Raw genomic sequence first — 25,111 nt, 5'->3', positions numbered from 1 at the left:
TCAGCCTGGAACCCATCACAGCCGAGGGCTCAAGAAGTCTTCGGGGTGCTCGAGAGGGTGTCTGCCGTAGCACCCCTAACGAGATAGCGGCGTTTCGCGCAGTCGTTATTGCAAGTCATATCAGCAAAAGCAATCACTTTCTCAGCAGCAGGCAGTGCGAGCCCAGCGGCAGCTCTACATGAAGGTACCAATAGCCCAGGAAGGCCGCCGACCGCGGGAATTCGCGCCGCCCCCATTCCGCCAGCGTACACGAGACTTTCAGGGCACCCTGGACGACATCCAGGGACTGGAATAATTGACATTCGCCGTGTCACAGGGCTCGTTGGTCTAGGGGTATGATTCCTGCTTAGGGTGCAGGAGGTCCCGGGTTCAAATCCCGGACGAGCCCTAGCGTTTTGTGCAAACTGATCGCACGTCAGTGGCTGAGTCAGCGCAAAAAGCTCGCCGTCAATATCAAATGAATTTCTTATTCGATGTGAGCAATTGACACTCGGGTCCGACGCGTGAAGGCGATTACGAGGGTTTCGGGTACAGATGGTAGCAGATGCATGATAGTACGTCTTGCTTAAAGTGATGAAAAAGTGTTTCGTCCCGGGATCTAACCGGGGACCTTCTGCGTGTTAGGCAGACGTGATAACCGCTACACCACGGAAACTGCTTGTGTGCACCTTACTTCACAGACAACTTGTAGTGATGTTGCCATCGTAACTAAAAAATTCAATAAATGTGGTACTTGCATAACGAAGAGACATGCAGCAGATCCACACACGACGTGGCTCATTGGAGGACAATACGACATAGGCAGGAAAGTACTGTTCCCGCCCGGGATCGAACCGGGGACCTTCTGCGTGTGAAGCAGACGTGATAACCGCTACACTACGGAAACGACGGACCCGAGGAGTCCATCCTTGTTCACTCGAACTTGCCTCAGACTTTCTCTCTTCCGCGAATGCACACACGACAGTTCTTTTGTCAGCCTGGAACCCATCACAGCCGAGGGCTCAAGAAGTCTTCGGGGTGCTCGAGAGGGTGTCTGCCGTAGCACCCCTAACGAGATAGCGGCGTTTCGCGCAGTCGTTATTGCAAGTCATATCAGCAAAAGCAATCACTTTCTCAGCAGCAGGCATTGCGAGCCCAGCGGCAGCTCTACATGAAGGTACCAATAGCCCAGGAAGGCCGCCGACCGCGGGAATTCGCGCCGCCCCCATCCCGCCAGCGTACACGAGACTTCTAGGGCACCCTGGACGACATCGAGGGACTGGAATAATTGGCATTCGCTGTGTCACAGGCCTCGTTGGTCTAGGGGTATGATTCCTGCTTAGGGTGCAGGAGGTCCCGGGTTCAAATCCCGGACGAGTCCTAGTGTTTTGTGCACACTGATCGCACGTCAGCGGCTGAGTCAGCGCAAAAAGCTCGCCGTCAATATCAAATGAATTTCTTATTCGATGTGAGCAATTGACACTCGGGTCCGACGCCTGAAGGCGATTACGAGGGTTTCGGGTACAGATGGTAGCAGATGCATGTTAGTACGTCTTGCTTAAAGTAATGAAAAAGTGTTTCCGCCCGGGATCTAACCGGGGACCTTCTGCGTGTTAGGCAGACGTGATAACCGCTACACCACGGAAACTGCTTGTGTGCACCTTACTTCACAGACAACTTGTAGTGATGTTGCCATCGTAACTAAAAAATTCAATAAATGTGGTACTTGCATAACGAAGAGACATGCAGCAGATCCACACACGACGTGGCTCATTGGAGGACAATACGACATAGGCAGGAAAGTACTGTTCCCGCCCGGGATCGAACCGGGGACCTTCCGCGTGTGAAGCAGACGTGATAACCGCTACACTACGGAAACGACGGACCCGAGGAGTCCATCCTTGTTCACTCGAACTTGCCTCAGACTTTCTCTCGTCCGCGAATGCACACACGACAGTTCCTTTGTCAGCCTGGAACCCATCACAGCCGAGGGCTCAAGAAGTCTTCGGGGTGCTCGAGAGGGTGTCTGCCGTAGCACCCCTAACGAGATAGCGGCGTTTCGCGCAGTCGTTATTGCAAGTCATATCAGCAAAAGCAATCACTTTCTCAGCAGCAGGCATTGCGAGCCCAGCGGCAGCTCTACATGAAGGTACCAATAGCCCAGGAAGGCCGCAGACCGCGGGAATTCGCGCCGCCCCCATCCCGCCAGCGTACACGAGACTTCCAGGGCACCCTGGACGACATCGAGGGACTGGAATAATTGGCGTTCGCCGGGTTACAGGGCTCGTTGGTCTAGGGGTATGATTCCTGCTTAGGGTGCAGGAGGTCCCGGGTTCAAATCCCGGACGAGCCCTAGCGTTTTGTGCAAACTGATCGCACGTCAGTGGCTGAGTCAGCGCAAAAAGCTCGCCGTCAATATCAAATGAATTTCTTATTCGATGTGAGCAATTGACACTCGGGTCCGACGCGTGAAGGCGATTACGAGGGTTTCGGGTACAGATGGTAGCAGATGCATGATAGTACGTCTTGCTTAAAGTGATGAAAAAGTGTTTCGTCCCGGGATCTAACCGGGGACCTTCTGCGTGTTAGGCAGACGTGATAACCGCTACACCACGGAAACTGCTTGTGTGCACCTTACTTCACAGACAACTTGTAGTGATGTTGCCATCGTAACTAAAAAATTCAATAAATGTGGTACTTGCATAACGAAGAGACATGCAGCAGATCCACACACGACGTGGCTCATTGGAGGACAATACGACATAGGCAGGAAAGTACTGTTCCCGCCCGGGATCGAACCAGGGACCTTCTGCGTGTGAAGCAGACGTGATAACCGCTACACTACGGAAACGACGGACCCGAGGAGTCCATCCTTGTTCACTCGAACTTGCCTCAGACTTTCTCTCTTCCGCGAATGCACACACGACAGTTCTTTTGTCAGCCTGGAACCCATCACAGCCGAGGGCTCAAGAAGTCTTCGGGGTGCTCGAGAGGGTGTCTGCCGTAGCACCCCTAACGAGATAGCGGCGTTTCGCGCAGTCGTTATTGCAAGTCATATCAGCAAAAGCAATCACTTTCTCAGCAGCAGGCATTGCGAGCCCAGCGGCAGCTCTACATGAAGGTACCAATAGCCCAGGAAGGCCGCCGACCGCGGGAATTCGCGCCGCCCCCATCCCGCCAGCGTACACGAGACTTCTAGGGCACCCTGGACGACATCGAGGGACTGGAATAATTGGCATTCGCTGTGTCACAGGCCTCGTTGGTCTAGGGGTATGATTCCTGCTTAGGGTGCAGGAGGTCCCGGGTTCAAATCCCGGACGAGTCCTAGTGTTTTGTGCACACTGATCGCACGTCAGCGGCTGAGTCAGCGCAAAAAGCTCGCCGTCAATATCAAATGAATTTCTTATTCGATGTGAGCAATTGACACTCGGGTCCGACGCCTGAAGGCGATTACGAGGGTTTCGGGTACAGATGGTAGCAGATGCATGTTAGTACGTCTTGCTTAAAGTAATGAAAAAGTGTTTCCGCCCGGGATCTAACCGGGGACCTTCTGCGTGTTAGGCAGACGTGATAACCGCTACACCACGGAAACTGCTTGTGTGCACCTTACTTCACAGACAACTTGTAGTGATGTTGCCATCGTAACTAAAAAATTCAATAAATGTGGTACTTGCATAACGAAGAGACATGCAGCAGATCCACACACGACGTGGCTCATTGGAGGACAATACGACATAGGCAGGAAAGTACTGTTCCCGCCCGGGATCGAACCGGGGACCTTCTGCGTGTGAAGCAGACGTGATAACCGCTACACTACGGAAACGACGGACCCGAGGAGTCCATCCTTGTTCACTCGAACTTGCCTCAGACTTTCTCTCTTCCGCGAATGCACACACGACAGTTCTTTTGTCAGCCTGGAACCCATCACAGCCGAGGGCTCAAGAAGTCTTCGGGGTGCTCGAGAGGGTGTCTGCCGTAGCACCCCTAACGAGATAGCGGCGTTTCGCGCAGTCGTTATTGCAAGTCATATCAGCAAAAGCAATCACTTTCTCAGCAGCAGGCATTGCGAGCCCAGCGGCAGCTCTACATGAAGGTACCAATAGCCCAGGAAGGCCGCCGACCGCGGGAATTCGCGCCGCCCCCATCCCGCCAGCGTACACGAGACTTCTAGGGCACCCTGGACGACATCGAGGGACTGGAATAATTGGCATTCGCTGTGTCACAGGCCTCGTTGGTCTAGGGGTATGATTCCTGCTTAGGGTGCAGGAGGTCCCGGGTTCAAATCCCGGACGAGTCCTAGTGTTTTGTGCACACTGATCGCACGTCAGCGGCTGAGTCAGCGCAAAAAGCTCGCCGTCAATATCAAATGAATTTCTTATTCGATGTGAGCAATTGACACTCGGGTCCGACGCCTGAAGGCGATTACGAGGGTTTCGGGTACAGATGGTAGCAGATGCATGTTAGTACGTCTTGCTTAAAGTAATGAAAAAGTGTTTCCGCCCGGGATCTAACCGGGGACCTTCTGCGTGTTAGGCAGACGTGATAACCGCTACACCACGGAAACTGCTTGTGTGCACCTTACTTCACAGACAACTTGTAGTGATGTTGCCATCGTAACTAAAAAATTCAATAAATGTGGTACTTGCATAACGAAGAGACATGCAGCAGATCCACACACGACGTGGCTCATTGGAGGACAATACGACATAGGCAGGAAAGTACTGTTCCCGCCCGGGATCGAACCGGGGACCTTCCGCGTGTGAAGCAGACGTGATAACCGCTACACTACGGAAACGACGGACCCGAGGAGTCCATCCTTGTTCACTCGAACTTGCCTCAGACTTTCTCTCGTCCGCGAATGCACACACGACAGTTCCTTTGTCAGCCTGGAACCCATCACAGCCGAGGGCTCAAGAAGTCTTCGGGGTGCTCGAGAGGGTGTCTGCCGTAGCACCCCTAACGAGATAGCGGCGTTTCGCGCAGTCGTTATTGCAAGTCATATCAGCAAAAGCAATCACTTTCTCAGCAGCAGGCATTGCGAGCCCAGCGGCAGCTCTACATGAAGGTACCAATAGCCCAGGAAGGCCGCAGACCGCGGGAATTCGCGCCGCCCCCATCCCGCCAGCGTACACGAGACTTCCAGGGCACCCTGGACGACATCGAGGGACTGGAATAATTGGCGTTCGCCGGGTTACAGGGCTCGTTGGTCTAGGGGTATGATTCCTGCTTAGGGTGCAGGAGGTCCCGGGTTCAAATCCCGGACGAGCCCTAGCGTTTTGTGCAAACTGATCGCACGTCAGTGGCTGAGTCAGCGCAAAAAGCTCGCCGTCAATATCAAATGAATTTCTTATTCGATGTGAGCAATTGACACTCGGGTCCGACGCGTGAAGGCGATTACGAGGGTTTCGGGTACAGATGGTAGCAGATGCATGATAGTACGTCTTGCTTAAAGTGATGAAAAAGTGTTTCGTCCCGGGATCTAACCGGGGACCTTCTGCGTGTTAGGCAGACGTGATAACCGCTACACCACGGAAACTGCTTGTGTGCACCTTACTTCACAGACAACTTGTAGTGATGTTGCCATCGTAACTAAAAAATTCAATAAATGTGGTACTTGCATAACGAAGAGACATGCAGCAGATCCACACACGACGTGGCTCATTGGAGGACAATACGACATAGGCAGGAAAGTACTGTTCCCGCCCGGGATCGAACCAGGGACCTTCTGCGTGTGAAGCAGACGTGATAACCGCTACACTACGGAAACGACGGACCCGAGGAGTCCATCCTTGTTCACTCGAACTTGCCTCAGACTTTCTCTCTTCCGCGAATGCACACACGACAGTTCTTTTGTCAGCCTGGAACCCATCACAGCCGAGGGCTCAAGAAGTCTTCGGGGTGCTCGAGAGGGTGTCTGCCGTAGCACCCCTAACGAGATAGCGGCGTTTCGCGCAGTCGTTATTGCAAGTCATATCAGCAAAAGCAATCACTTTCTCAGCAGCAGGCATTGCGAGCCCAGCGGCAGCTCTACATGAAGGTACCAATAGCCCAGGAAGGCCGCCGACCGCGGGAATTCGCGCCGCCCCCATCCCGCCAGCGTACACGAGACTTCTAGGGCACCCTGGACGACATCGAGGGACTGGAATAATTGGCATTCGCTGTGTCACAGGCCTCGTTGGTCTAGGGGTATGATTCCTGCTTAGGGTGCAGGAGGTCCCGGGTTCAAATCCCGGACGAGTCCTAGTGTTTTGTGCACACTGATCGCACGTCAGCGGCTGAGTCAGCGCAAAAAGCTCGCCGTCAATATCAAATGAATTTCTTATTCGATGTGAGCAATTGACACTCGGGTCCGACGCCTGAAGGCGATTACGAGGGTTTCGGGTACAGATGGTAGCAGATGCATGTTAGTACGTCTTGCTTAAAGTAATGAAAAAGTGTTTCCGCCCGGGATCTAACCGGGGACCTTCTGCGTGTTAGGCAGACGTGATAACCGCTACACCACGGAAACTGCTTGTGTGCACCTTACTTCACAGACAACTTGTAGTGATGTTGCCATCGTAACTAAAAAATTCAATAAATGTGGTACTTGCATAACGAAGAGACATGCAGCAGATCCACACACGACGTGGCTCATTGGAGGACAATACGACATAGGCAGGAAAGTACTGTTCCCGCCCGGGATCGAACCGGGGACCTTCTGCGTGTGAAGCAGACGTGATAACCGCTACACTACGGAAACGACGGACCCGAGGAGTCCATCCTTGTTCACTCGAACTTGCCTCAGACTTTCTCTCTTCCGCGAATGCACACACGACAGTTCTTTTGTCAGCCTGGAACCCATCACAGCCGAGGGCTCAAGAAGTCTTCGGGGTGCTCGAGAGGGTGTCTGCCGTAGCACCCCTAACGAGATAGCGGCGTTTCGCGCAGTCGTTATTGCAAGTCATATCAGCAAAAGCAATCACTTTCTCAGCAGCAGGCATTGCGAGCCCAGCGGCAGCTCTACATGAAGGTACCAATAGCCCAGGAAGGCCGCCGACCGCGGGAATTCGCGCCGCCCCCATCCCGCCAGCGTACACGAGACTTCTAGGGCACCCTGGACGACATCGAGGGACTGGAATAATTGGCATTCGCTGTGTCACAGGCCTCGTTGGTCTAGGGGTATGATTCCTGCTTAGGGTGCAGGAGGTCCCGGGTTCAAATCCCGGACGAGTCCTAGTGTTTTGTGCACACTGATCGCACGTCAGCGGCTGAGTCAGCGCAAAAAGCTCGCCGTCAATATCAAATGAATTTCTTATTCGATGTGAGCAATTGACACTCGGGTCCGACGCCTGAAGGCGATTACGAGGGTTTCGGGTACAGATGGTAGCAGATGCATGTTAGTACGTCTTGCTTAAAGTAATGAAAAAGTGTTTCCGCCCGGGATCTAACCGGGGACCTTCTGCGTGTTAGGCAGACGTGATAACCGCTACACCACGGAAACTGCTTGTGTGCACCTTACTTCACAGACAACTTGTAGTGATGTTGCCATCGTAACTAAAAAATTCAATAAATGTGGTACTTGCATAACGAAGAGACATGCAGCAGATCCACACACGACGTGGCTCATTGGAGGACAATACGACATAGGCAGGAAAGTACTGTTCCCGCCCGGGATCGAACCGGGGACCTTCCGCGTGTGAAGCAGACGTGATAACCGCTACACTACGGAAACGACGGACCCGAGGAGTCCATCCTTGTTCACTCGAACTTGCCTCAGACTTTCTCTCGTCCGCGAATGCACACACGACAGTTCCTTTGTCAGCCTGGAACCCATCACAGCCGAGGGCTCAAGAAGTCTTCGGGGTGCTCGAGAGGGTGTCTGCCGTAGCACCCCTAACGAGATAGCGGCGTTTCGCGCAGTCGTTATTGCAAGTCATATCAGCAAAAGCAATCACTTTCTCAGCAGCAGGCATTGCGAGCCCAGCGGCAGCTCTACATGAAGGTACCAATAGCCCAGGAAGGCCGCAGACCGCGGGAATTCGCGCCGCCCCCATCCCGCCAGCGTACACGAGACTTCCAGGGCACCCTGGACGACATCGAGGGACTGGAATAATTGGCGTTCGCCGGGTTACAGGGCTCGTTGGTCTAGGGGTATGATTCCTGCTTAGGGTGCAGGAGGTCCCGGGTTCAAATCCCGGACGAGCCCTAGCGTTTTGTGCAAACTGATCGCACGTCAGTGGCTGAGTCAGCGCAAAAAGCTCGCCGTCAATATCAAATGAATTTCTTATTCGATGTGAGCAATTGACACTCGGGTCCGACGCGTGAAGGCGATTACGAGGGTTTCGGGTACAGATGGTAGCAGATGCATGATAGTACGTCTTGCTTAAAGTGATGAAAAAGTGTTTCGTCCCGGGATCTAACCGGGGACCTTCTGCGTGTTAGGCAGACGTGATAACCGCTACACCACGGAAACTGCTTGTGTGCACCTTACTTCACAGACAACTTGTAGTGATGTTGCCATCGTAACTAAAAAATTCAATAAATGTGGTACTTGCATAACGAAGAGACATGCAGCAGATCCACACACGACGTGGCTCATTGGAGGACAATACGACATAGGCAGGAAAGTACTGTTCCCGCCCGGGATCGAACCAGGGACCTTCTGCGTGTGAAGCAGACGTGATAACCGCTACACTACGGAAACGACGGACCCGAGGAGTCCATCCTTGTTCACTCGAACTTGCCTCAGACTTTCTCTCTTCCGCGAATGCACACACGACAGTTCTTTTGTCAGCCTGGAACCCATCACAGCCGAGGGCTCAAGAAGTCTTCGGGGTGCTCGAGAGGGTGTCTGCCGTAGCACCCCTAACGAGATAGCGGCGTTTCGCGCAGTCGTTATTGCAAGTCATATCAGCAAAAGCAATCACTTTCTCAGCAGCAGGCATTGCGAGCCCAGCGGCAGCTCTACATGAAGGTACCAATAGCCCAGGAAGGCCGCCGACCGCGGGAATTCGCGCCGCCCCCATCCCGCCAGCGTACACGAGACTTCTAGGGCACCCTGGACGACATCGAGGGACTGGAATAATTGGCATTCGCTGTGTCACAGGCCTCGTTGGTCTAGGGGTATGATTCCTGCTTAGGGTGCAGGAGGTCCCGGGTTCAAATCCCGGACGAGTCCTAGTGTTTTGTGCACACTGATCGCACGTCAGCGGCTGAGTCAGCGCAAAAAGCTCGCCGTCAATATCAAATGAATTTCTTATTCGATGTGAGCAATTGACACTCGGGTCCGACGCCTGAAGGCGATTACGAGGGTTTCGGGTACAGATGGTAGCAGATGCATGTTAGTACGTCTTGCTTAAAGTAATGAAAAAGTGTTTCCGCCCGGGATCTAACCGGGGACCTTCTGCGTGTTAGGCAGACGTGATAACCGCTACACCACGGAAACTGCTTGTGTGCACCTTACTTCACAGACAACTTGTAGTGATGTTGCCATCGTAACTAAAAAATTCAATAAATGTGGTACTTGCATAACGAAGAGACATGCAGCAGATCCACACACGACGTGGCTCATTGGAGGACAATACGACATAGGCAGGAAAGTACTGTTCCCGCCCGGGATCGAACCGGGGACCTTCTGCGTGTGAAGCAGACGTGATAACCGCTACACTACGGAAACGACGGACCCGAGGAGTCCATCCTTGTTCACTCGAACTTGCCTCAGACTTTCTCTCTTCCGCGAATGCACACACGACAGTTCTTTTGTCAGCCTGGAACCCATCACAGCCGAGGGCTCAAGAAGTCTTCGGGGTGCTCGAGAGGGTGTCTGCCGTAGCACCCCTAACGAGATAGCGGCGTTTCGCGCAGTCGTTATTGCAAGTCATATCAGCAAAAGCAATCACTTTCTCAGCAGCAGGCATTGCGAGCCCAGCGGCAGCTCTACATGAAGGTACCAATAGCCCAGGAAGGCCGCCGACCGCGGGAATTCGCGCCGCCCCCATCCCGCCAGCGTACACGAGACTTCTAGGGCACCCTGGACGACATCGAGGGACTGGAATAATTGGCATTCGCTGTGTCACAGGCCTCGTTGGTCTAGGGGTATGATTCCTGCTTAGGGTGCAGGAGGTCCCGGGTTCAAATCCCGGACGAGTCCTAGTGTTTTGTGCACACTGATCGCACGTCAGCGGCTGAGTCAGCGCAAAAAGCTCGCCGTCAATATCAAATGAATTTCTTATTCGATGTGAGCAATTGACACTCGGGTCCGACGCCTGAAGGCGATTACGAGGGTTTCGGGTACAGATGGTAGCAGATGCATGTTAGTACGTCTTGCTTAAAGTAATGAAAAAGTGTTTCCGCCCGGGATCTAACCGGGGACCTTCTGCGTGTTAGGCAGACGTGATAACCGCTACACCACGGAAACTGCTTGTGTGCACCTTACTTCACAGACAACTTGTAGTGATGTTGCCATCGTAACTAAAAAATTCAATAAATGTGGTACTTGCATAACGAAGAGACATGCAGCAGATCCACACACGACGTGGCTCATTGGAGGACAATACGACATAGGCAGGAAAGTACTGTTCCCGCCCGGGATCGAACCGGGGACCTTCCGCGTGTGAAGCAGACGTGATAACCGCTACACTACGGAAACGACGGACCCGAGGAGTCCATCCTTGTTCACTCGAACTTGCCTCAGACTTTCTCTCGTCCGCGAATGCACACACGACAGTTCCTTTGTCAGCCTGGAACCCATCACAGCCGAGGGCTCAAGAAGTCTTCGGGGTGCTCGAGAGGGTGTCTGCCGTAGCACCCCTAACGAGATAGCGGCGTTTCGCGCAGTCGTTATTGCAAGTCATATCAGCAAAAGCAATCACTTTCTCAGCAGCAGGCATTGCGAGCCCAGCGGCAGCTCTACATGAAGGTACCAATAGCCCAGGAAGGCCGCAGACCGCGGGAATTCGCGCCGCCCCCATCCCGCCAGCGTACACGAGACTTCCAGGGCACCCTGGACGACATCGAGGGACTGGAATAATTGGCGTTCGCCGGGTTACAGGGCTCGTTGGTCTAGGGGTATGATTCCTGCTTAGGGTGCAGGAGGTCCCGGGTTCAAATCCCGGACGAGCCCTAGCGTTTTGTGCAAACTGATCGCACGTCAGTGGCTGAGTCAGCGCAAAAAGCTCGCCGTCAATATCAAATGAATTTCTTATTCGATGTGAGCAATTGACACTCGGGTCCGACGCGTGAAGGCGATTACGAGGGTTTCGGGTACAGATGGTAGCAGATGCATGATAGTACGTCTTGCTTAAAGTGATGAAAAAGTGTTTCGTCCCGGGATCTAACCGGGGACCTTCTGCGTGTTAGGCAGACGTGATAACCGCTACACCACGGAAACTGCTTGTGTGCACCTTACTTCACAGACAACTTGTAGTGATGTTGCCATCGTAACTAAAAAATTCAATAAATGTGGTACTTGCATAACGAAGAGACATGCAGCAGATCCACACACGACGTGGCTCATTGGAGGACAATACGACATAGGCAGGAAAGTACTGTTCCCGCCCGGGATCGAACCGGGGACCTTCTGCGTGTGAAGCAGACGTGATAACCGCTACACTACGGAAACGACGGACCCGAGGAGTCCATCCTTGTTCACTCGAACTTGCCTCAGACTTTCTCTCTTCCGCGAATGCACACACGACAGTTCTTTTGTCAGCCTGGAACCCATCACAGCCGAGGGCTCAAGAAGTCTTCGGGGTGCTCGAGAGGGTGTCTGCCGTAGCACCCCTAACGAGATAGCGGCGTTTCGCGCAGTCGTTATTGCAAGTCATATCAGCAAAAGCAATCACTTTCTCAGCAGCAGGCATTGCGAGCCCAGCGGCAGCTCTACATGAAGGTACCAATAGCCCAGGAAGGCCGCCGACCGCGGGAATTCGCGCCGCCCCCATCCCGCCAGCGTACACGAGACTTCTAGGGCACCCTGGACGACATCGAGGGACTGGAATAATTGGCATTCGCTGTGTCACAGGCCTCGTTGGTCTAGGGGTATGATTCCTGCTTAGGGTGCAGGAGGTCCCGGGTTCAAATCCCGGACGAGTCCTAGTGTTTTGTGCACACTGATCGCACGTCAGCGGCTGAGTCAGCGCAAAAAGCTCGCCGTCAATATCAAATGAATTTCTTATTCGATGTGAGCAATTGACACTCGGGTCCGACGCCTGAAGGCGATTACGAGGGTTTCGGGTACAGATGGTAGCAGATGCATGTTAGTACGTCTTGCTTAAAGTAATGAAAAAGTGTTTCCGCCCGGGATCTAACCGGGGACCTTCTGCGTGTTAGGCAGACGTGATAACCGCTACACCACGGAAACTGCTTGTGTGCACCTTACTTCACAGACAACTTGTAGTGATGTTGCCATCGTAACTAAAAAATTCAATAAATGTGGTACTTGCATAACGAAGAGACATGCAGCAGATCCACACACGACGTGGCTCATTGGAGGACAATACGACATAGGCAGGAAAGTACTGTTCCCGCCCGGGATCGAACCGGGGACCTTCCGCGTGTGAAGCAGACGTGATAACCGCTACACTACGGAAACGACGGACCCGAGGAGTCCATCCTTGTTCACTCGAACTTGCCTCAGACTTTCTCTCGTCCGCGAATGCACAAACGACAGTTCTTTTGTCAGCCTGGAACCCATCACAGCCGAGGGCTCAAGAAGTCTTCGGGGTGCTCGAGAGGGTGTCTGCCGTAGCACCCCTAACGAGATAGCGGCGTTTCGCGCAGTCGTTATTGCAAGTCATATCAGCAAAAGCAATCACTTTCTCAGCAGCAGGCATTGCGAGCCCAGCGGCAGCTCTACATGAAGGTACCAATAGCCCAGGAAGGCCGCCGACCGCGGGAATTCGCGCCGCCCCCATCCCGCAAGCGTACACGAGACTTCCAGGGCACCCTGGACGACATCGAGGGACTGGAATAATTGGCGTTCGCCGGGTTACAGGGCTCGTTGGTCTAGGGGTATGATTCCTGCTTAGGGTGCAGGAGGTCCCGGGTTCAAATCCCGGACGAGCCCTAGCGTTTTGTGCAAACTGATCGCACGTCAGTGGCTGAGTCAGCGCAAAAAGCTCGCCGTCAATATCAAATGAATTTCTTATTCGATGTGAGCAATTGACACTCGGGTCCGACGCGTGAAGGCGATTACGAGGGTTTCGGGTACAGATGGTAGCAGATGCATGTTAGTACGTCTTGCTTAAAGTGATGAAAAAGTGTTTCGTCCCGGGATCTAACCGGGGACCTTCTGCGTGTTAGGCAGACGTGATAACCGCTACACCACGGAAACTGCTTGTGTGCACCTTACTTCACAGACAACTTGTAGTGATGTTGCCATCGTAACTAAAAAATTCAATAAATGTGGTACTTGCAAAACGAAGGGACATGCAGCAGATCCACACACGACGTGGCTCATTGGAGGACAATACGACATAGGCAGGAAAGTACTGTTCCCGCCCGGGATCGAACCGGGGACCTTCTGCGTGTGAAGCAGACGTGATAACCGCTACACTACGGAAACGACGGACCCGAGGAGTCCATCCTTGTTCACTCGAACTTGCCTCAGACTTTCTCTCGTCCGCGAATGCACAAACGACAGTTCTTTTGTCAGCCTGGAACCCATCACAGCCGAGGGCTCAAGAAGTCTTCGGGGTGCTCGAGAGGGTGTCTGCCGTAGCACCCCTAACGAGATAGCGGCGTTTCGCGCAGTCGTTATTGCAAGTCATATCAGCAAAAGCAATCACTTTCTCAGCAGCAGGCATTGCGAGCCCAGCGGCAGCTCTACATGAAGGTACCAATAGCCCAGGAAGGCCGCAGACCGCGGGAATTCGCGCCGCCCCCATCCCGCCAGCGTACACGAGACTTCCAGGGCACCCTGGACGACATCGAGGGACTGGAATAATTGGCGTTCGCCGGGTTACAGGGCTCGTTGGTCTAGGGGTATGATTCCTGCTTAGGGTGCAGGAGGTCCCGGGTTCAAATCCCGGACGAGCCCTAGCGTTTTGTGCAAACTGATCGCACGTCAGTGGCTGAGTCAGCGCAAAAAGCTCGCCGTCAATATCAAATGAATTTCTTATTCGATGTGAGCAATTGACACTCGGGTCCGACGCGTGAAGGCGATTACGAGGGTTTCGGGTACAGATGGTAGCAGATGCATGATAGTACGTCTTGCTTAAAGTGATGAAAAAGTGTTTCGTCCCGGGATCTAACCGGGGACCTTCTGCGTGTTAGGCAGACGTGATAACCGCTACACCACGGAAACTGCTTGTGTGCACCTTACTTCACAGACAACTTGTAGTGATGTTGCCATCGTAACTAAAAAATTCAATAAATGTGGTACTTGCAAAACGAAGGGACATGCAGCAGATCCACACACGACGTGGCTCATTGGAGGACAATACGACATAGGCAGGAAAGTACTGTTCCCGCCCGGGATCGAACCGGGGACCTTCTGCGTGTGAAGCAGACGTGATAACCGCTACACTACGGAAACGACGGACCCGAGGAGTCCATCCTTGTTCACTCGAACTTGCCTCAGACTTTCTCTCGTCCGCGAATGGACAAACGACAGTTCTTTTGTCAGCCTGGAACCCATCACAGCCGAGGGCTCAAGAAGTCTTCGGGGTGCTCGAGAGGGTGTCTGCCGTAGCACCCCTAACGAGATAGCGGCGTTTCGCGCAGTCGTTATTGCAAGTCATATCAGCAAAAGCAATCACTTTCTCAGCAGCAGGCATTGCGAGCCCAGCGGCAGCTCTACATGAAGGTACCAATAGCCCAGGAAGGCCGCCGACCGCGGGAATTCGCGCCGCCCCCATCCCGCCAGCGTACACGAGACTTCTAGGGCACCCTGGACGACATCGAGGGACTGGAATAATTGGCATTCGCTGTGTCACAGGCCTCGTTGGTCTAGGGGTATGATTCCTGCTTAGGGTGCAGGAGGTCCCGGGTTCAAATCCCGGACGAGTCCTAGTGTTTTGTGCACACTGATCGCACGTCAGCGGCTGAGTCAGCGCAAAAAGCTCGCCGTCAATATCAAATGAATTTCTTATTCGATGTGAGCAATTGACACTCGGGTCCGACGCCTGAAGGCGATTACGAGGGTTTCGGGTACAGATGGTAGCAGATGCATGTTAGTACGTCTTGCTTAAAGTAATGAAAAAGTGTTTCCGCCCGGGATCTAACCGGGGACCTTCTGCGTGTTAGGCAGACGTGATAACCGCTACACCACGGAAACTGCTTGTGTGCACCTTACTTCACAGACAACTTGTAGTGATGTTGCCATCGTAACTAAAAAATTCAATAAATGTGGTACTTGCATAACGAAGAGACATGCAGCAGATCCACACACGACGTGGCTCATTGGAGGACAATACGACATAGGCAGGAAAGTACTGTTCCCGCCCGGGATCGAACCGGGGACCTTCCGCGTGTGAAGCAGACGTGATAACCGCTACACTACGGAAACGACGGACCCGAGGAGTCCATCCTTGTTCACTCGAACTTGCCTCAGACTTTCTCTCGTCCGCGAATGCACAAACGACAGTTCTTTTGTCAGCCTGGAACCCATCACAGCCGAGGGCTCAAGAAGTCTTCGGGGTGCTCGAGAGGGTGTCTGCCGTAGCACCCCTAACGAGATAGCGGCGTTTCGCGCAGTCGTTATTGCAAGTCATATCAGCAAAAGCAATCACTTTCTCAGCAGCAGGCATTGCGAGCCCAGCGGCAGCTCTACATGAAGGTACCAATAGCCCAGGAAGGCCGCCGACCGCGGGAATTCGCGCCGCCCCCATCCCGCCAGCGTACACGAGACTTCTAGGGCACCCTGGACGACATCGAGGGACTGGAATAATTGGCATTCGCTGTGTCACAGGCCTCGTTGGTCTAGGGGTATGATTCCTGCTTAGGGTGCAGGAGGTCCCGGGTTCAAATCCCGGACGAGTCCTAGTGTTTTGTGCACACTGATCGCACGTCAGCGGCTGAGTCAGCGCAAAAAGCTCGCCGTCAATATCAAATGAATTTCTTATTCGATGTGAGCAATTGACACTCGGGTCCGACGCCTGAAGGCGATTACGAGGGTTTCGGGTACAGATGGTAGCAGATGCATGTTAGTACGTCTTGCTTAAAGTAATGAAAAAGTGTTTCCGCCCGGGATCTAACCGGGGACCTTCTGCGTGTTAGGCAGACGTGATAACCGCTACACCACGGAAACTGCTTGTGTGCACCTTACTTCACAGACAACTTGTAGTGATGTTGCCATCGTAACTAAAAAATTCAATAAATGTGGTACTTGCATAACGAAGAGACATGCAGCAGATCCACACACGACGTGGCTCATTGGAGGACAATACGACATAGGCAGGAAAGTACTGTTCCCGCCCGGGATCGAACCGGGGACCTTCCGCGTGTGAAGCAGACGTGATAACCGCTACACTACGGAAACGACGGACCCGAGGAGTCCATCCTTGTTCACTCGAACTTGCCTCAGACTTTCTCTCGTCCGCGAATGCACAAACGACAGTTCTTTTGTCAGCCTGGAACCCATCACAGCCGAGGGCTCAAGAAGTCTTCGGGGTGCTCGAGAGGGTGTCTGCCGTAGCACCCCTAACGAGATAGCGGCGTTTCGCGCAGTCGTTATTGCAAGTCATATCAGCAAAAGCAATCACTTTCTCAGCAGCAGGCATTGCGAGCCCAGCGGCAGCTCTACATGAAGGTACCAATAGCCCAGGAAGGCCGCCGACCGCGGGAATTCGCGCCGCCCCCATCCCGCAAGCGTACACGAGACTTCCAGGGCACCCTGGACGACATCGAGGGACTGGAATAATTGGCGTTCGCCGGGTTACAGGGCTCGTTGGTCTAGGGGTATGATTCCTGCTTAGGGTGCAGGAGGTCCCGGGTTCAAATCCCGGACGAGCCCTAGCGTTTTGTGCAAACTGATCGCACGTCAGTGGCTGAGTCAGCGCAAAAAGCTCGCCGTCAATATCAAATGAATTTCTTATTCGATGTGAGCAATTGACACTCGGGTCCGACGCGTGAAGGCGATTACGAGGGTTTCGGGTACAGATGGTAGCAGATGCATGTTAGTACGTCTTGCTTAAAGTGATGAAAAAGTGTTTCGTCCCGGGATCTAACCGGGGACCTTCTGCGTGTTAGGCAGACGTGATAACCGCTACACCACGGAAACTGCTTGTGTGCACCTTACTTCACAGACAACTTGTAGTGATGTTGCCATCGTAACTAAAAAATTCAATAAATGTGGTACTTGCAAAACGAAGGGACATGCAGCAGATCCACACACGACGTGGCTCATTGGAGGACAATACGACATAGGCAGGAAAGTACTGTTCCCGCCCGGGATCGAACCGGGGACCTTCTGCGTGTGAAGCAGACGTGATAACCGCTACACTACGGAAACGACGGACCCGAGGAGTCCATCCTTGTTCACTCGAACTTGCCTCAGACTTTCTCTCGTCCGCGAATGGACAAACGACAGTTCTTTTGTCAGCCTGGAACCCATCACAGCCGAGGGCTCAAGAAGTCTTCGGGGTGCTCGAGAGGGTGTCTGCCGTAGCACCCCTAACGAGATAGCGGCGTTTCGCGCAGTCGTTATTGCAAGTCATATCAGCAAAAGCAATCACTTTCTCAGCAGCAGGCATTGCGAGCCCAGCGGCAGCTCTACATGAAGGTACCAATAGCCCAGGAAGGCCGCAGACCGCGGGAATTCGCGCCGCCCCCATCCCGCCAGCGTACACGAGACTTCCAGGGCACCCTGGACGACATCGAGGGACTGGAATAATTGGCGTTCGCCGGGTTACAGGGCTCGTTGGTCTAGGGGTATGATTCCTGCTTAGGGTGCAGGAGGTCCCGGGTTCAAATCCCGGACGAGCCCTAGCGTTTTGTGCAAACTGATCGCACGTCAGTGGCTGAGTCAGCGCAAAAAGCTCGCCGTCAATATCAAATGAATTTCTTATTCGATGTGAGCAATTGACACTCGGGTCCGACGCGTGAAGGCGATTACGAGGGTTTCGGGTACAGATGGTAGCAGATGCATGTTAGTACGTCTTGCTTAAAGTGATGAAAAAGTGTTTCGTCCCGGGATCTAACCGGGGACCTTCTGCGTGTTAGGCAGACGTGATAACCGCTACACCACGGAAACTGCTTGTGTGCACCTTACTTCACAGACAACTTGTAGTGATGTTGCCATCGTAACTAAAAAATTCAATAAATGTGGTACTTGCAAAACGAAGGGACATGCAGCAGATCCACACACGACGTGGCTCATTGGAGGACAATACGACATAGGCAGGAAAGTACTGTTCCCGCCCGGGATCGAACCGGGGACCTTCTGCGTGTGAAGCAGACGTGATAACCGCTACACTACGGAAACGACGGACCCGAGGAGTCCATCCTTGTTCACTCGAACTTGCCTCAGACTTTCTCTCGTCCGCGAATGCACAAACGACAGTTCTTTTGTCAGCCTGGAACCCATCACAGCCGAGGGCTCAAGAAGTCTTCGGGGTGCTCGAGAGGGTGTCTGCCGTAGCACCCCTAACGAGATAGCGGCGTTTCGCGCAGTCGTTATTGCAAGTCATATCAGCAAAAGCAATCACTTTCTCAGCAGCAGGCATTGCGAGCCCAGCGGCAGCTCTACATGAAGGTACCAATAGCCCAGGAAGGCCGCAGACCGCGGGAATTCGCGCCGCCCCCATCCCGCCAGCGTACACGAGACTTCCAGGGCACCCTGGACGACATCGAGGGACTGGAATAATTGGCGTTCGCCGGGTTACAGGGCTCGTTGGTCTAGGGGTATGATTCCTGCTTAGGGTGCAGGAGGTCCCGGGTTCAAATCCCGGACGAGCCCTAGCGTTTTGTGCAAACTGATCGCACGTCAGTGGCTGAGTCAGCGCAAAAAGCTCGCCGTCAATATCAAATGAATTTCTTATTCGATGTGAGCAATTGACACTCGGGTCCGACGCGTGAAGGCGATTACGAGGGTTTCGGGTACAGATGGTAGCAGATGCATGTTAGTACGTCTTGCTTAAAGTGATGAAAAAGTGTTTCGTCCCGGGATCTAACCGGGGACCTTCTGCGTGTTAGGCAGACGTGATAACCGCTACACCACGGAAACTGCTTGTGTGCACCTTACTTCACAGACAACTTGTAGTGATGTTGCCATCGTAACTAAAAAATTCAATAAATGTGGTACTTGCAAAACGAAGGGACATGCAGCAGATCCACACACGACGTGGCTCATTGGAGGACAATACGACATAGGCAGGAAAGTACTGTTCCCGCCCGGGATCGAACCGGGGACCTTCTGCGTGTGAAGCAGACGTGATAACCGCTACACTACGGAAACGACGGACCCGAGGAGTCCATCCTTGTTCACTCGAACTTGCCTCAGACTTTCTCTCGTCCGCGAATGCACAAACGACAGTTCTTTTGTCAGCCTGGAACCCATCACAGCCGAGGGCTCAAGAAGTCTTCGGGGTGCTCGAGAGGGTGTCTGCCGTAGCACCCCTAACGAGATAGCGGCGTTTCGCGCAGTCGTTATTGCAAGTCATATCAGCAAAAGCAATCACTTTCTCAGCAGCAGGCATTGCGAGCCCAGCGGCAGCTCTACATGAAGGTACCAATAGCCCAGGAAGGCCGCAGACCGCGGGAATTCGCGCCGCCCCCATCCCGCCAGCGTACACGAGACTTCCAGGGCACCCTGGACGACATCGAGGGACTGGAATAATTGGCGTTCGCCGGGTTACAGGGCTCGTTGGTCTAGGGGTATGATTCCTGCTTAGGGTGCAGGAGGTCCCGGGTTCAAATCCCGGACGAGCCCTAGCGTTTTGTGCAAACTGATCGCACGTCAGTGGCTGAGTCAGCGCAAAAAGCTCGCCGTCAATATCAAATGAATTTCTTATTCGATGTGAGCAATTGACACTCGGGTCCGACGCGTGAAGGCGATTACGAGGGTTTCGGGTACAGATGGTAGCAGATGCATGTTAGTACGTCTTGCTTAAAGTGATGAAAAAGTGTTTCGTCCCGGGATCTAACCGGGGACCTTCTGCGTGTTAGGCAGACGTGATAACCGCTACACCACGGAAACTGCTTGTGTGCACCTTACTTCACAGACAACTTGTAGTGATGTTGCCATCGTAACTAAAAAATTCAATAAATGTGGTACTTGCAAAACGAAGGGACATGCAGCAGATCCACACACGACGTGGCTCATTGGAGGACAATACGACATAGGCAGGAAAGTACTGTTCCCGCCCGGGATCGAACCGGGGACCTTCTGCGTGTGAAGCAGACGTGATAACCGCTACACTACGGAAACGACGGACCCGAGGAGTCCATCCTTGTTCACTCGAACTTGCCTCAGACTTTCTCTCGTCCGCGAATGCACAAACGACAGTTCTTTTGTCAGCCTGGAACCCATCACAGCCGAGGGCTCAAGAAGTCTTCGGGGTGCTCGAGAGGGTGTCTGCCGTAGCACCCCTAACGAGATAGCGGCGTTTCGCGCAGTCGTTATTGCAAGTCATATCAGCAAAAGCAATCACTTTCTCAGCAGCAGGCATTGCGAGCCCAGCGGCAGCTCTACATGAAGGTACCAATAGCCCAGGAAGGCCGCAGACCGCGGGAATTCGCGCCGCCCCCATCCCGCCAGCGTACACGAGACTTCCAGGGCACCCTGGACGACATCGAGGGACTGGAATAATTGGCGTTCGCCGGGTTACAGGGCTCGTTGGTCTAGGGGTATGATTCCTGCTTAGGGTGCAGGAGGTCCCGGGTTCAAATCCCGGACGAGCCCTAGCGTTTTGTGCAAACTGATCGCACGTCAGTGGCTGAGTCAGCGCAAAAAGCTCGCCGTCAATATCAAATGAATTTCTTATTCGATGTGAGCAATTGACACTCGGGTCCGACGCGTGAAGGCGATTACGAGGGTTTCGGGTACAGATGGTAGCAGATGCATGATAGTACGTCTTGCTTAAAGTGATGAAAAAGTGTTTCGTCCCGGGATCTAACCGGGGACCTTCTGCGTGTTAGGCAGACGTGATAACCGCTACACCACGGAAACTGCTTGTGTGCACCTTACTTCACAGACAACTTGTAGTGATGTTGCCATCGTAACTAAAAAATTCAATAAATGTGGTACTTGCATAACGAAGAGACATGCAGCAGATCCACACACGACGTGGCTCATTGGAGGACAATACGACATAGGCAGGAAAGTACTGTTCCCGCCCGGGATCGAACCGGGGACCTTCTGCGTGTGAAGCAGACGTGATAACCGCTACACTACGGAAACGACGGACCCGAGGAGTCCATCCTTGTTCACTCGAACTTGCCTCAGACTTTCTCTCTTCCGCGAATGCACACACGACAGTTCTTTTGTCAGCCTGGAACCCATCACAGCCGAGGGCTCAAGAAGTCTTCGGGGTGCTCGAGAGGGTGTCTGCCGTAGCACCCCTAACGAGATAGCGGCGTTTCGCGCAGTCGTTATTGCAAGTCATATCAGCAAAAGCAATCACTTTCTCAGCAGCAGGCATTGCGAGCCCAGCGGCAGCTCTACATGAAGGTACCAATAGCCCAGGAAGGCCGCCGACCGCGGGAATTCGCGCCGCCCCCATCCCGCCAGCGTACACGAGACTTCTAGGGCACCCTGGACGACATCGAGGGACTGGAATAATTGGCATTCGCTGTGTCACAGGCCTCGTTGGTCTAGGGGTATGATTCCTGCTTAGGGTGCAGGAGGTCCCGGGTTCAAATCCCGGACGAGTCCTAGTGTTTTGTGCACACTGATCGCACGTCAGCGGCTGAGTCAGCGCAAAAAGCTCGCCGTCAATATCAAATGAATTTCTTATTCGATGTGAGCAATTGACACTCGGGTCCGACGCCTGAAGGCGATTACGAGGGTTTCGGGTACAGATGGTAGCAGATGCATGTTAGTACGTCTTGCTTAAAGTAATGAAAAAGTGTTTCCGCCCGGGATCTAACCGGGGACCTTCTGCGTGTTAGGCAGACGTGATAACCGCTACACCACGGAAACTGCTTGTGTGCACCTTACTTCACAGACAACTTGTAGTGATGTTGCCATCGTAACTAAAAAATTCAATAAATGTGGTACTTGCATAACGAAGAGACATGCAGCAGATCCACACACGACGTGGCTCATTGGAGGACAATACGACATAGGCAGGAAAGTACTGTTCCCGCCCGGGATCGAACCGGGGACCTTCCGCGTGTGAAGCAGACGTGATAACCGCTACACTACGGAAACGACGGACCCGAGGAGTCCATCCTTGTTCACTCGAACTTGCCTCAGACTTTCTCTCGTCCGCGAATGCACAAACGACAGTTCTTTTGTCAGCCTGGAACCCATCACAGCCGAGGGCTCAAGAAGTCTTCGGGGTGCTCGAGAGGGTGTCTGCCGTAGCACCCCTAACGAGATAGCGGCGTTTCGCGCAGTCGTTATTGCAAGTCATATCAGCAAAAGCAATCACTTTCTCAGCAGCAGGCATTGCGAGCCCAGCGGCAGCTCTACATGAAGGTACCAATAGCCCAGGAAGGCCGCCGACCGCGGGAATTCGCGCCGCCCCCATCCCGCAAGCGTACACGAGACTTCCAGGGCACCCTGGACGACATCGAGGGACTGGAATAATTGGCGTTCGCCGGGTTACAGGGCTCGTTGGTCTAGGGGTATGATTCCTGCTTAGGGTGCAGGAGGTCCCGGGTTCAAATCCCGGACGAGCCCTAGCGTTTTGTGCAAACTGATCGCACGTCAGTGGCTGAGTCAGCGCAAAAAGCTCGCCGTCAATATCAAATGAATTTCTTATTCGATGTGAGCAATTGACACTCGGGTCCGACGCGTGAAGGCGATTACGAGGGTTTCGGGTACAGATGGTAGCAGATGCATGTTAGTACGTCTTGCTTAAAGTGATGAAAAAGTGTTTCGTCCCGGGATCTAACCGGGGACCTTCTGCGTGTTAGGCAGACGTGATAACCGCTACACCACGGAAACTGCTTGTGTGCACCTTACTTCACAGACAACTTGTAGTGATGTTGCCATCGTAACTAAAAAATTCAATAAATGTGGTACTTGCAAAACGAAGGGACATGCAGCAGATCCACACACGACGTGGCTCATTGGAGGACAATACGACATAGGCAGGAAAGTACTGTTCCCGCCCGGGATCGAACCGGGGACCTTCTGCGTGTGAAGCAGACGTGATAACCGCTACACTACGGAAACGACGGACCCGAGGAGTCCATCCTTGTTCACTCGAACTTGCCTCAGACTTTCTCTCGTCCGCGAATGCACAAACGACAGTTCTTTTGTCAGCCTGGAACCCATCACAGCCGAGGGCTCAAGAAGTCTTCGGGGTGCTCGAGAGGGTGTCTGCCGTAGCACCCCTAACGAGATAGCGGCGTTTCGCGCAGTCGTTATTGCAAGTCATATCAGCAAAAGCAATCACTTTCTCAGCAGCAGGCATTGCGAGCCCAGCGGCAGCTCTACATGAAGGTACCAATAGCCCAGGAAGGCCGCCGACCGCGGGAATTCGCGCCGCCCCCATCCCGCAAGCGTACACGAGACTTCCAGGGCACCCTGGACGACATCGAGGGACTGGAATAATTGGCGTTCGCCGGGTTACAGGGCTCGTTGGTCTAGGGGTATGATTCCTGCTTAGGGTGCAGGAGGTCCCGGGTTCAAATCCCGGACGAGCCCTAGCGTTTTGTGCAAACTGATCGCACGTCAGTGGCTGAGTCAGCGCAAAAAGCTCGCCGTCAATATCAAATGAATTTCTTATTCGATGTGAGCAATTGACACTCGGGTCCGACGCGTGAAGGCGATTACGAGGGTTTCGGGTACAGATGGTAGCAGATGCATGTTAGTACGTCTTGCTTAAAGTGATGAAAAAGTGTTTCGTCCCGGGATCTAACCGGGGACCTTCTGCGTGTTAGGCAGACGTGATAACCGCTACACCACGGAAACTGCTTGTGTGCACCTTACTTCACAGACAACTTGTAGTGATGTTGCCATCGTAACTAAAAAATTCAATAAATGTGGTACTTGCAAAACGAAGGGACATGCAGCAGATCCACACACGACGTGGCTCATTGGAGGACAATACGACATAGGCAGGAAAGTACTGTTCCCGCCCGGGATCGAACCGGGGACCTTCTGCGTGTGAAGCAGACGTGATAACCGCTACACTACGGAAACGACGGACCCGAGGAGGCCATCCTTGTTCACTCGAACTTGCCTCAGACTTTCTCTCTTCCGCGAATGCACACACGACCGTTCTTTCGTCAGCCTGGAACCCATCACAGCCGAGGGCTCAAGAAGTCTTCGGGGTGCTCGAGAGGGTGTCTGCCGTAGCACCCCTAACGAGATAGCGGCGTTTCGCGCAGTCGTTATTGCAAGTCATATCAGCAAAAGCAATCACTTTCTCAGCAGCAGGCATTGCGAGCCCAGCGGCAGCTCTACATGAAGGTACCAATAGCCCAGGAAGGCCGCCGACCGCGGGAATTCGCGCCGCCCCCATCCCGCCAGCGTACACGAGACTTCTAGGGCACCCTGGACGACATCGAGGGATTGGAATAATTGGCATTCGCCGGGTCACAGGGCTCGTTGGTCTAGGGGTATGATTCCTGCTTAGGGTGCAGGAGGTCCCGGGTTCAAATCCCGGACGAGCCCTAGCGTTTTGTGCAAACTGATCGCACGTCAGTGGCTGAGTCAGCGCAAAAAGCTCGCCGTCAATATCAAATGAATTTCTTATTCGATGTGAGCAATTGACACTCGGGTCCGACGCGTGAAGGCGATTACGAGGGTTTCGGGTACAGATGGTAGCAGATGCATGTTAGTACGTCTTGCTTAAAGTGATGAAAAAGTGTTTCGTCCCGGGATCTAACCGGGGACCTTCTGCGTGTTAGGCAGACGTGATAACCGCTACACCACGGAAACTGCTTGTGTGCACCTTACTTCACAGACAACTTGTAGTGATGTTGCCATCGTAACTAAAAAATTCAATAAATGTGGTACTTGCAAAACGAAGGGACATGCAGCAGATCCACACACGACGTGGCTCATTGGAGGACAATACGACATAGGCAGGAAAGT

General features: G+C 53.3%; 77 non-coding genes across 77 annotated transcripts; 26 read left to right on the top strand and 51 right to left on the bottom strand.

Annotated features, from left to right (window-relative positions):
* Positions 1-316: 316 nt before the first annotated feature.
* On the top strand, positions 317-388 carry Trnap-agg (transfer RNA proline (anticodon AGG)). Its single transcript has one exon. It is a non-coding gene; the product is annotated as a tRNA-Pro (tRNA).
* A 194-nt stretch (positions 389-582) lies between these two features.
* On the bottom strand, positions 583-655 carry Trnav-aac (transfer RNA valine (anticodon AAC)). Its single transcript has one exon. It is a non-coding gene; the product is annotated as a tRNA-Val (tRNA).
* Positions 656-813: 158 nt separating this feature from the next.
* On the bottom strand, positions 814-886 carry Trnav-cac (transfer RNA valine (anticodon CAC)). Its single transcript has one exon. It is a non-coding gene; the product is annotated as a tRNA-Val (tRNA).
* Positions 887-1,287: 401 nt separating this feature from the next.
* Positions 1,288-1,360, top strand: Trnap-agg (transfer RNA proline (anticodon AGG)). The gene has a single exon. It is a non-coding gene; the product is annotated as a tRNA-Pro (tRNA).
* A 194-nt stretch (positions 1,361-1,554) lies between these two features.
* Positions 1,555-1,627, bottom strand: Trnav-aac (transfer RNA valine (anticodon AAC)). Its single transcript has one exon. It is a non-coding gene; the product is annotated as a tRNA-Val (tRNA).
* A 158-nt stretch (positions 1,628-1,785) lies between these two features.
* Positions 1,786-1,858, bottom strand: Trnav-cac (transfer RNA valine (anticodon CAC)). The gene has a single exon. It is a non-coding gene; the product is annotated as a tRNA-Val (tRNA).
* A 402-nt stretch (positions 1,859-2,260) lies between these two features.
* Trnap-agg (transfer RNA proline (anticodon AGG)) lies at positions 2,261-2,332 on the top strand. The gene has a single exon. It is a non-coding gene; the product is annotated as a tRNA-Pro (tRNA).
* A 194-nt stretch (positions 2,333-2,526) lies between these two features.
* Trnav-aac (transfer RNA valine (anticodon AAC)) lies at positions 2,527-2,599 on the bottom strand. Its single transcript has one exon. It is a non-coding gene; the product is annotated as a tRNA-Val (tRNA).
* A 158-nt stretch (positions 2,600-2,757) lies between these two features.
* Positions 2,758-2,830, bottom strand: Trnav-cac (transfer RNA valine (anticodon CAC)). The gene has a single exon. It is a non-coding gene; the product is annotated as a tRNA-Val (tRNA).
* Positions 2,831-3,231: 401 nt separating this feature from the next.
* Positions 3,232-3,304, top strand: Trnap-agg (transfer RNA proline (anticodon AGG)). The gene has a single exon. It is a non-coding gene; the product is annotated as a tRNA-Pro (tRNA).
* Positions 3,305-3,498: 194 nt separating this feature from the next.
* Positions 3,499-3,571, bottom strand: Trnav-aac (transfer RNA valine (anticodon AAC)). Its single transcript has one exon. It is a non-coding gene; the product is annotated as a tRNA-Val (tRNA).
* A 158-nt stretch (positions 3,572-3,729) lies between these two features.
* Positions 3,730-3,802, bottom strand: Trnav-cac (transfer RNA valine (anticodon CAC)). The gene has a single exon. It is a non-coding gene; the product is annotated as a tRNA-Val (tRNA).
* Positions 3,803-4,203: 401 nt separating this feature from the next.
* On the top strand, positions 4,204-4,276 carry Trnap-agg (transfer RNA proline (anticodon AGG)). The gene has a single exon. It is a non-coding gene; the product is annotated as a tRNA-Pro (tRNA).
* A 194-nt stretch (positions 4,277-4,470) lies between these two features.
* Trnav-aac (transfer RNA valine (anticodon AAC)) lies at positions 4,471-4,543 on the bottom strand. The gene has a single exon. It is a non-coding gene; the product is annotated as a tRNA-Val (tRNA).
* A 158-nt stretch (positions 4,544-4,701) lies between these two features.
* Trnav-cac (transfer RNA valine (anticodon CAC)) lies at positions 4,702-4,774 on the bottom strand. Its single transcript has one exon. It is a non-coding gene; the product is annotated as a tRNA-Val (tRNA).
* Positions 4,775-5,176: 402 nt separating this feature from the next.
* On the top strand, positions 5,177-5,248 carry Trnap-agg (transfer RNA proline (anticodon AGG)). Its single transcript has one exon. It is a non-coding gene; the product is annotated as a tRNA-Pro (tRNA).
* Positions 5,249-5,442: 194 nt separating this feature from the next.
* On the bottom strand, positions 5,443-5,515 carry Trnav-aac (transfer RNA valine (anticodon AAC)). The gene has a single exon. It is a non-coding gene; the product is annotated as a tRNA-Val (tRNA).
* Positions 5,516-5,673: 158 nt separating this feature from the next.
* Trnav-cac (transfer RNA valine (anticodon CAC)) lies at positions 5,674-5,746 on the bottom strand. Its single transcript has one exon. It is a non-coding gene; the product is annotated as a tRNA-Val (tRNA).
* Positions 5,747-6,147: 401 nt separating this feature from the next.
* On the top strand, positions 6,148-6,220 carry Trnap-agg (transfer RNA proline (anticodon AGG)). Its single transcript has one exon. It is a non-coding gene; the product is annotated as a tRNA-Pro (tRNA).
* A 194-nt stretch (positions 6,221-6,414) lies between these two features.
* Positions 6,415-6,487, bottom strand: Trnav-aac (transfer RNA valine (anticodon AAC)). Its single transcript has one exon. It is a non-coding gene; the product is annotated as a tRNA-Val (tRNA).
* A 158-nt stretch (positions 6,488-6,645) lies between these two features.
* Positions 6,646-6,718, bottom strand: Trnav-cac (transfer RNA valine (anticodon CAC)). Its single transcript has one exon. It is a non-coding gene; the product is annotated as a tRNA-Val (tRNA).
* Positions 6,719-7,119: 401 nt separating this feature from the next.
* Positions 7,120-7,192, top strand: Trnap-agg (transfer RNA proline (anticodon AGG)). The gene has a single exon. It is a non-coding gene; the product is annotated as a tRNA-Pro (tRNA).
* A 194-nt stretch (positions 7,193-7,386) lies between these two features.
* Positions 7,387-7,459, bottom strand: Trnav-aac (transfer RNA valine (anticodon AAC)). Its single transcript has one exon. It is a non-coding gene; the product is annotated as a tRNA-Val (tRNA).
* Positions 7,460-7,617: 158 nt separating this feature from the next.
* Positions 7,618-7,690, bottom strand: Trnav-cac (transfer RNA valine (anticodon CAC)). Its single transcript has one exon. It is a non-coding gene; the product is annotated as a tRNA-Val (tRNA).
* A 402-nt stretch (positions 7,691-8,092) lies between these two features.
* Positions 8,093-8,164, top strand: Trnap-agg (transfer RNA proline (anticodon AGG)). Its single transcript has one exon. It is a non-coding gene; the product is annotated as a tRNA-Pro (tRNA).
* Positions 8,165-8,358: 194 nt separating this feature from the next.
* Positions 8,359-8,431, bottom strand: Trnav-aac (transfer RNA valine (anticodon AAC)). The gene has a single exon. It is a non-coding gene; the product is annotated as a tRNA-Val (tRNA).
* Positions 8,432-8,589: 158 nt separating this feature from the next.
* On the bottom strand, positions 8,590-8,662 carry Trnav-cac (transfer RNA valine (anticodon CAC)). Its single transcript has one exon. It is a non-coding gene; the product is annotated as a tRNA-Val (tRNA).
* A 401-nt stretch (positions 8,663-9,063) lies between these two features.
* Trnap-agg (transfer RNA proline (anticodon AGG)) lies at positions 9,064-9,136 on the top strand. Its single transcript has one exon. It is a non-coding gene; the product is annotated as a tRNA-Pro (tRNA).
* Positions 9,137-9,330: 194 nt separating this feature from the next.
* Positions 9,331-9,403, bottom strand: Trnav-aac (transfer RNA valine (anticodon AAC)). Its single transcript has one exon. It is a non-coding gene; the product is annotated as a tRNA-Val (tRNA).
* A 158-nt stretch (positions 9,404-9,561) lies between these two features.
* On the bottom strand, positions 9,562-9,634 carry Trnav-cac (transfer RNA valine (anticodon CAC)). The gene has a single exon. It is a non-coding gene; the product is annotated as a tRNA-Val (tRNA).
* A 401-nt stretch (positions 9,635-10,035) lies between these two features.
* On the top strand, positions 10,036-10,108 carry Trnap-agg (transfer RNA proline (anticodon AGG)). Its single transcript has one exon. It is a non-coding gene; the product is annotated as a tRNA-Pro (tRNA).
* A 194-nt stretch (positions 10,109-10,302) lies between these two features.
* Positions 10,303-10,375, bottom strand: Trnav-aac (transfer RNA valine (anticodon AAC)). The gene has a single exon. It is a non-coding gene; the product is annotated as a tRNA-Val (tRNA).
* A 158-nt stretch (positions 10,376-10,533) lies between these two features.
* On the bottom strand, positions 10,534-10,606 carry Trnav-cac (transfer RNA valine (anticodon CAC)). Its single transcript has one exon. It is a non-coding gene; the product is annotated as a tRNA-Val (tRNA).
* Positions 10,607-11,008: 402 nt separating this feature from the next.
* On the top strand, positions 11,009-11,080 carry Trnap-agg (transfer RNA proline (anticodon AGG)). The gene has a single exon. It is a non-coding gene; the product is annotated as a tRNA-Pro (tRNA).
* Positions 11,081-11,274: 194 nt separating this feature from the next.
* Trnav-aac (transfer RNA valine (anticodon AAC)) lies at positions 11,275-11,347 on the bottom strand. Its single transcript has one exon. It is a non-coding gene; the product is annotated as a tRNA-Val (tRNA).
* A 158-nt stretch (positions 11,348-11,505) lies between these two features.
* Trnav-cac (transfer RNA valine (anticodon CAC)) lies at positions 11,506-11,578 on the bottom strand. The gene has a single exon. It is a non-coding gene; the product is annotated as a tRNA-Val (tRNA).
* A 401-nt stretch (positions 11,579-11,979) lies between these two features.
* Positions 11,980-12,052, top strand: Trnap-agg (transfer RNA proline (anticodon AGG)). The gene has a single exon. It is a non-coding gene; the product is annotated as a tRNA-Pro (tRNA).
* A 194-nt stretch (positions 12,053-12,246) lies between these two features.
* Positions 12,247-12,319, bottom strand: Trnav-aac (transfer RNA valine (anticodon AAC)). The gene has a single exon. It is a non-coding gene; the product is annotated as a tRNA-Val (tRNA).
* Positions 12,320-12,477: 158 nt separating this feature from the next.
* Trnav-cac (transfer RNA valine (anticodon CAC)) lies at positions 12,478-12,550 on the bottom strand. The gene has a single exon. It is a non-coding gene; the product is annotated as a tRNA-Val (tRNA).
* Positions 12,551-12,952: 402 nt separating this feature from the next.
* On the top strand, positions 12,953-13,024 carry Trnap-agg (transfer RNA proline (anticodon AGG)). The gene has a single exon. It is a non-coding gene; the product is annotated as a tRNA-Pro (tRNA).
* Positions 13,025-13,218: 194 nt separating this feature from the next.
* Positions 13,219-13,291, bottom strand: Trnav-aac (transfer RNA valine (anticodon AAC)). Its single transcript has one exon. It is a non-coding gene; the product is annotated as a tRNA-Val (tRNA).
* Positions 13,292-13,449: 158 nt separating this feature from the next.
* Positions 13,450-13,522, bottom strand: Trnav-cac (transfer RNA valine (anticodon CAC)). Its single transcript has one exon. It is a non-coding gene; the product is annotated as a tRNA-Val (tRNA).
* Positions 13,523-13,924: 402 nt separating this feature from the next.
* On the top strand, positions 13,925-13,996 carry Trnap-agg (transfer RNA proline (anticodon AGG)). The gene has a single exon. It is a non-coding gene; the product is annotated as a tRNA-Pro (tRNA).
* Positions 13,997-14,190: 194 nt separating this feature from the next.
* On the bottom strand, positions 14,191-14,263 carry Trnav-aac (transfer RNA valine (anticodon AAC)). The gene has a single exon. It is a non-coding gene; the product is annotated as a tRNA-Val (tRNA).
* A 158-nt stretch (positions 14,264-14,421) lies between these two features.
* Trnav-cac (transfer RNA valine (anticodon CAC)) lies at positions 14,422-14,494 on the bottom strand. The gene has a single exon. It is a non-coding gene; the product is annotated as a tRNA-Val (tRNA).
* Positions 14,495-14,895: 401 nt separating this feature from the next.
* Trnap-agg (transfer RNA proline (anticodon AGG)) lies at positions 14,896-14,968 on the top strand. Its single transcript has one exon. It is a non-coding gene; the product is annotated as a tRNA-Pro (tRNA).
* A 194-nt stretch (positions 14,969-15,162) lies between these two features.
* Positions 15,163-15,235, bottom strand: Trnav-aac (transfer RNA valine (anticodon AAC)). The gene has a single exon. It is a non-coding gene; the product is annotated as a tRNA-Val (tRNA).
* Positions 15,236-15,393: 158 nt separating this feature from the next.
* On the bottom strand, positions 15,394-15,466 carry Trnav-cac (transfer RNA valine (anticodon CAC)). The gene has a single exon. It is a non-coding gene; the product is annotated as a tRNA-Val (tRNA).
* Positions 15,467-15,867: 401 nt separating this feature from the next.
* Positions 15,868-15,940, top strand: Trnap-agg (transfer RNA proline (anticodon AGG)). The gene has a single exon. It is a non-coding gene; the product is annotated as a tRNA-Pro (tRNA).
* A 194-nt stretch (positions 15,941-16,134) lies between these two features.
* Positions 16,135-16,207, bottom strand: Trnav-aac (transfer RNA valine (anticodon AAC)). The gene has a single exon. It is a non-coding gene; the product is annotated as a tRNA-Val (tRNA).
* Positions 16,208-16,365: 158 nt separating this feature from the next.
* Trnav-cac (transfer RNA valine (anticodon CAC)) lies at positions 16,366-16,438 on the bottom strand. The gene has a single exon. It is a non-coding gene; the product is annotated as a tRNA-Val (tRNA).
* A 402-nt stretch (positions 16,439-16,840) lies between these two features.
* Positions 16,841-16,912, top strand: Trnap-agg (transfer RNA proline (anticodon AGG)). Its single transcript has one exon. It is a non-coding gene; the product is annotated as a tRNA-Pro (tRNA).
* A 194-nt stretch (positions 16,913-17,106) lies between these two features.
* Positions 17,107-17,179, bottom strand: Trnav-aac (transfer RNA valine (anticodon AAC)). Its single transcript has one exon. It is a non-coding gene; the product is annotated as a tRNA-Val (tRNA).
* Positions 17,180-17,337: 158 nt separating this feature from the next.
* Trnav-cac (transfer RNA valine (anticodon CAC)) lies at positions 17,338-17,410 on the bottom strand. Its single transcript has one exon. It is a non-coding gene; the product is annotated as a tRNA-Val (tRNA).
* A 402-nt stretch (positions 17,411-17,812) lies between these two features.
* Positions 17,813-17,884, top strand: Trnap-agg (transfer RNA proline (anticodon AGG)). The gene has a single exon. It is a non-coding gene; the product is annotated as a tRNA-Pro (tRNA).
* Positions 17,885-18,078: 194 nt separating this feature from the next.
* On the bottom strand, positions 18,079-18,151 carry Trnav-aac (transfer RNA valine (anticodon AAC)). Its single transcript has one exon. It is a non-coding gene; the product is annotated as a tRNA-Val (tRNA).
* A 158-nt stretch (positions 18,152-18,309) lies between these two features.
* On the bottom strand, positions 18,310-18,382 carry Trnav-cac (transfer RNA valine (anticodon CAC)). Its single transcript has one exon. It is a non-coding gene; the product is annotated as a tRNA-Val (tRNA).
* Positions 18,383-18,784: 402 nt separating this feature from the next.
* Positions 18,785-18,856, top strand: Trnap-agg (transfer RNA proline (anticodon AGG)). The gene has a single exon. It is a non-coding gene; the product is annotated as a tRNA-Pro (tRNA).
* Positions 18,857-19,050: 194 nt separating this feature from the next.
* On the bottom strand, positions 19,051-19,123 carry Trnav-aac (transfer RNA valine (anticodon AAC)). The gene has a single exon. It is a non-coding gene; the product is annotated as a tRNA-Val (tRNA).
* A 158-nt stretch (positions 19,124-19,281) lies between these two features.
* Trnav-cac (transfer RNA valine (anticodon CAC)) lies at positions 19,282-19,354 on the bottom strand. The gene has a single exon. It is a non-coding gene; the product is annotated as a tRNA-Val (tRNA).
* A 402-nt stretch (positions 19,355-19,756) lies between these two features.
* Trnap-agg (transfer RNA proline (anticodon AGG)) lies at positions 19,757-19,828 on the top strand. The gene has a single exon. It is a non-coding gene; the product is annotated as a tRNA-Pro (tRNA).
* Positions 19,829-20,022: 194 nt separating this feature from the next.
* Positions 20,023-20,095, bottom strand: Trnav-aac (transfer RNA valine (anticodon AAC)). The gene has a single exon. It is a non-coding gene; the product is annotated as a tRNA-Val (tRNA).
* A 158-nt stretch (positions 20,096-20,253) lies between these two features.
* On the bottom strand, positions 20,254-20,326 carry Trnav-cac (transfer RNA valine (anticodon CAC)). Its single transcript has one exon. It is a non-coding gene; the product is annotated as a tRNA-Val (tRNA).
* Positions 20,327-20,728: 402 nt separating this feature from the next.
* On the top strand, positions 20,729-20,800 carry Trnap-agg (transfer RNA proline (anticodon AGG)). The gene has a single exon. It is a non-coding gene; the product is annotated as a tRNA-Pro (tRNA).
* A 194-nt stretch (positions 20,801-20,994) lies between these two features.
* Positions 20,995-21,067, bottom strand: Trnav-aac (transfer RNA valine (anticodon AAC)). Its single transcript has one exon. It is a non-coding gene; the product is annotated as a tRNA-Val (tRNA).
* A 158-nt stretch (positions 21,068-21,225) lies between these two features.
* On the bottom strand, positions 21,226-21,298 carry Trnav-cac (transfer RNA valine (anticodon CAC)). The gene has a single exon. It is a non-coding gene; the product is annotated as a tRNA-Val (tRNA).
* A 401-nt stretch (positions 21,299-21,699) lies between these two features.
* Positions 21,700-21,772, top strand: Trnap-agg (transfer RNA proline (anticodon AGG)). Its single transcript has one exon. It is a non-coding gene; the product is annotated as a tRNA-Pro (tRNA).
* Positions 21,773-21,966: 194 nt separating this feature from the next.
* On the bottom strand, positions 21,967-22,039 carry Trnav-aac (transfer RNA valine (anticodon AAC)). The gene has a single exon. It is a non-coding gene; the product is annotated as a tRNA-Val (tRNA).
* A 158-nt stretch (positions 22,040-22,197) lies between these two features.
* On the bottom strand, positions 22,198-22,270 carry Trnav-cac (transfer RNA valine (anticodon CAC)). Its single transcript has one exon. It is a non-coding gene; the product is annotated as a tRNA-Val (tRNA).
* A 402-nt stretch (positions 22,271-22,672) lies between these two features.
* Trnap-agg (transfer RNA proline (anticodon AGG)) lies at positions 22,673-22,744 on the top strand. The gene has a single exon. It is a non-coding gene; the product is annotated as a tRNA-Pro (tRNA).
* Positions 22,745-22,938: 194 nt separating this feature from the next.
* Trnav-aac (transfer RNA valine (anticodon AAC)) lies at positions 22,939-23,011 on the bottom strand. Its single transcript has one exon. It is a non-coding gene; the product is annotated as a tRNA-Val (tRNA).
* Positions 23,012-23,169: 158 nt separating this feature from the next.
* Trnav-cac (transfer RNA valine (anticodon CAC)) lies at positions 23,170-23,242 on the bottom strand. Its single transcript has one exon. It is a non-coding gene; the product is annotated as a tRNA-Val (tRNA).
* A 402-nt stretch (positions 23,243-23,644) lies between these two features.
* Positions 23,645-23,716, top strand: Trnap-agg (transfer RNA proline (anticodon AGG)). The gene has a single exon. It is a non-coding gene; the product is annotated as a tRNA-Pro (tRNA).
* Positions 23,717-23,910: 194 nt separating this feature from the next.
* On the bottom strand, positions 23,911-23,983 carry Trnav-aac (transfer RNA valine (anticodon AAC)). Its single transcript has one exon. It is a non-coding gene; the product is annotated as a tRNA-Val (tRNA).
* A 158-nt stretch (positions 23,984-24,141) lies between these two features.
* Trnav-cac (transfer RNA valine (anticodon CAC)) lies at positions 24,142-24,214 on the bottom strand. The gene has a single exon. It is a non-coding gene; the product is annotated as a tRNA-Val (tRNA).
* Positions 24,215-24,616: 402 nt separating this feature from the next.
* Trnap-agg (transfer RNA proline (anticodon AGG)) lies at positions 24,617-24,688 on the top strand. The gene has a single exon. It is a non-coding gene; the product is annotated as a tRNA-Pro (tRNA).
* Positions 24,689-24,882: 194 nt separating this feature from the next.
* Trnav-aac (transfer RNA valine (anticodon AAC)) lies at positions 24,883-24,955 on the bottom strand. Its single transcript has one exon. It is a non-coding gene; the product is annotated as a tRNA-Val (tRNA).
* Between the last annotated feature and the right edge of the window lie 156 nt (positions 24,956-25,111).

This window comes from Schistocerca serialis, chromosome 2 (genome assembly GCF_023864345.2).
Source record: "Schistocerca serialis cubense isolate TAMUIC-IGC-003099 chromosome 2, iqSchSeri2.2, whole genome shotgun sequence".
NCBI lineage: Eukaryota > Metazoa > Arthropoda > Insecta > Orthoptera > Acrididae > Schistocerca > Schistocerca serialis.
Note: the sequence above shows the minus strand (reverse complement) of the source record. Positions and strands in the feature narration are given on the sequence as shown.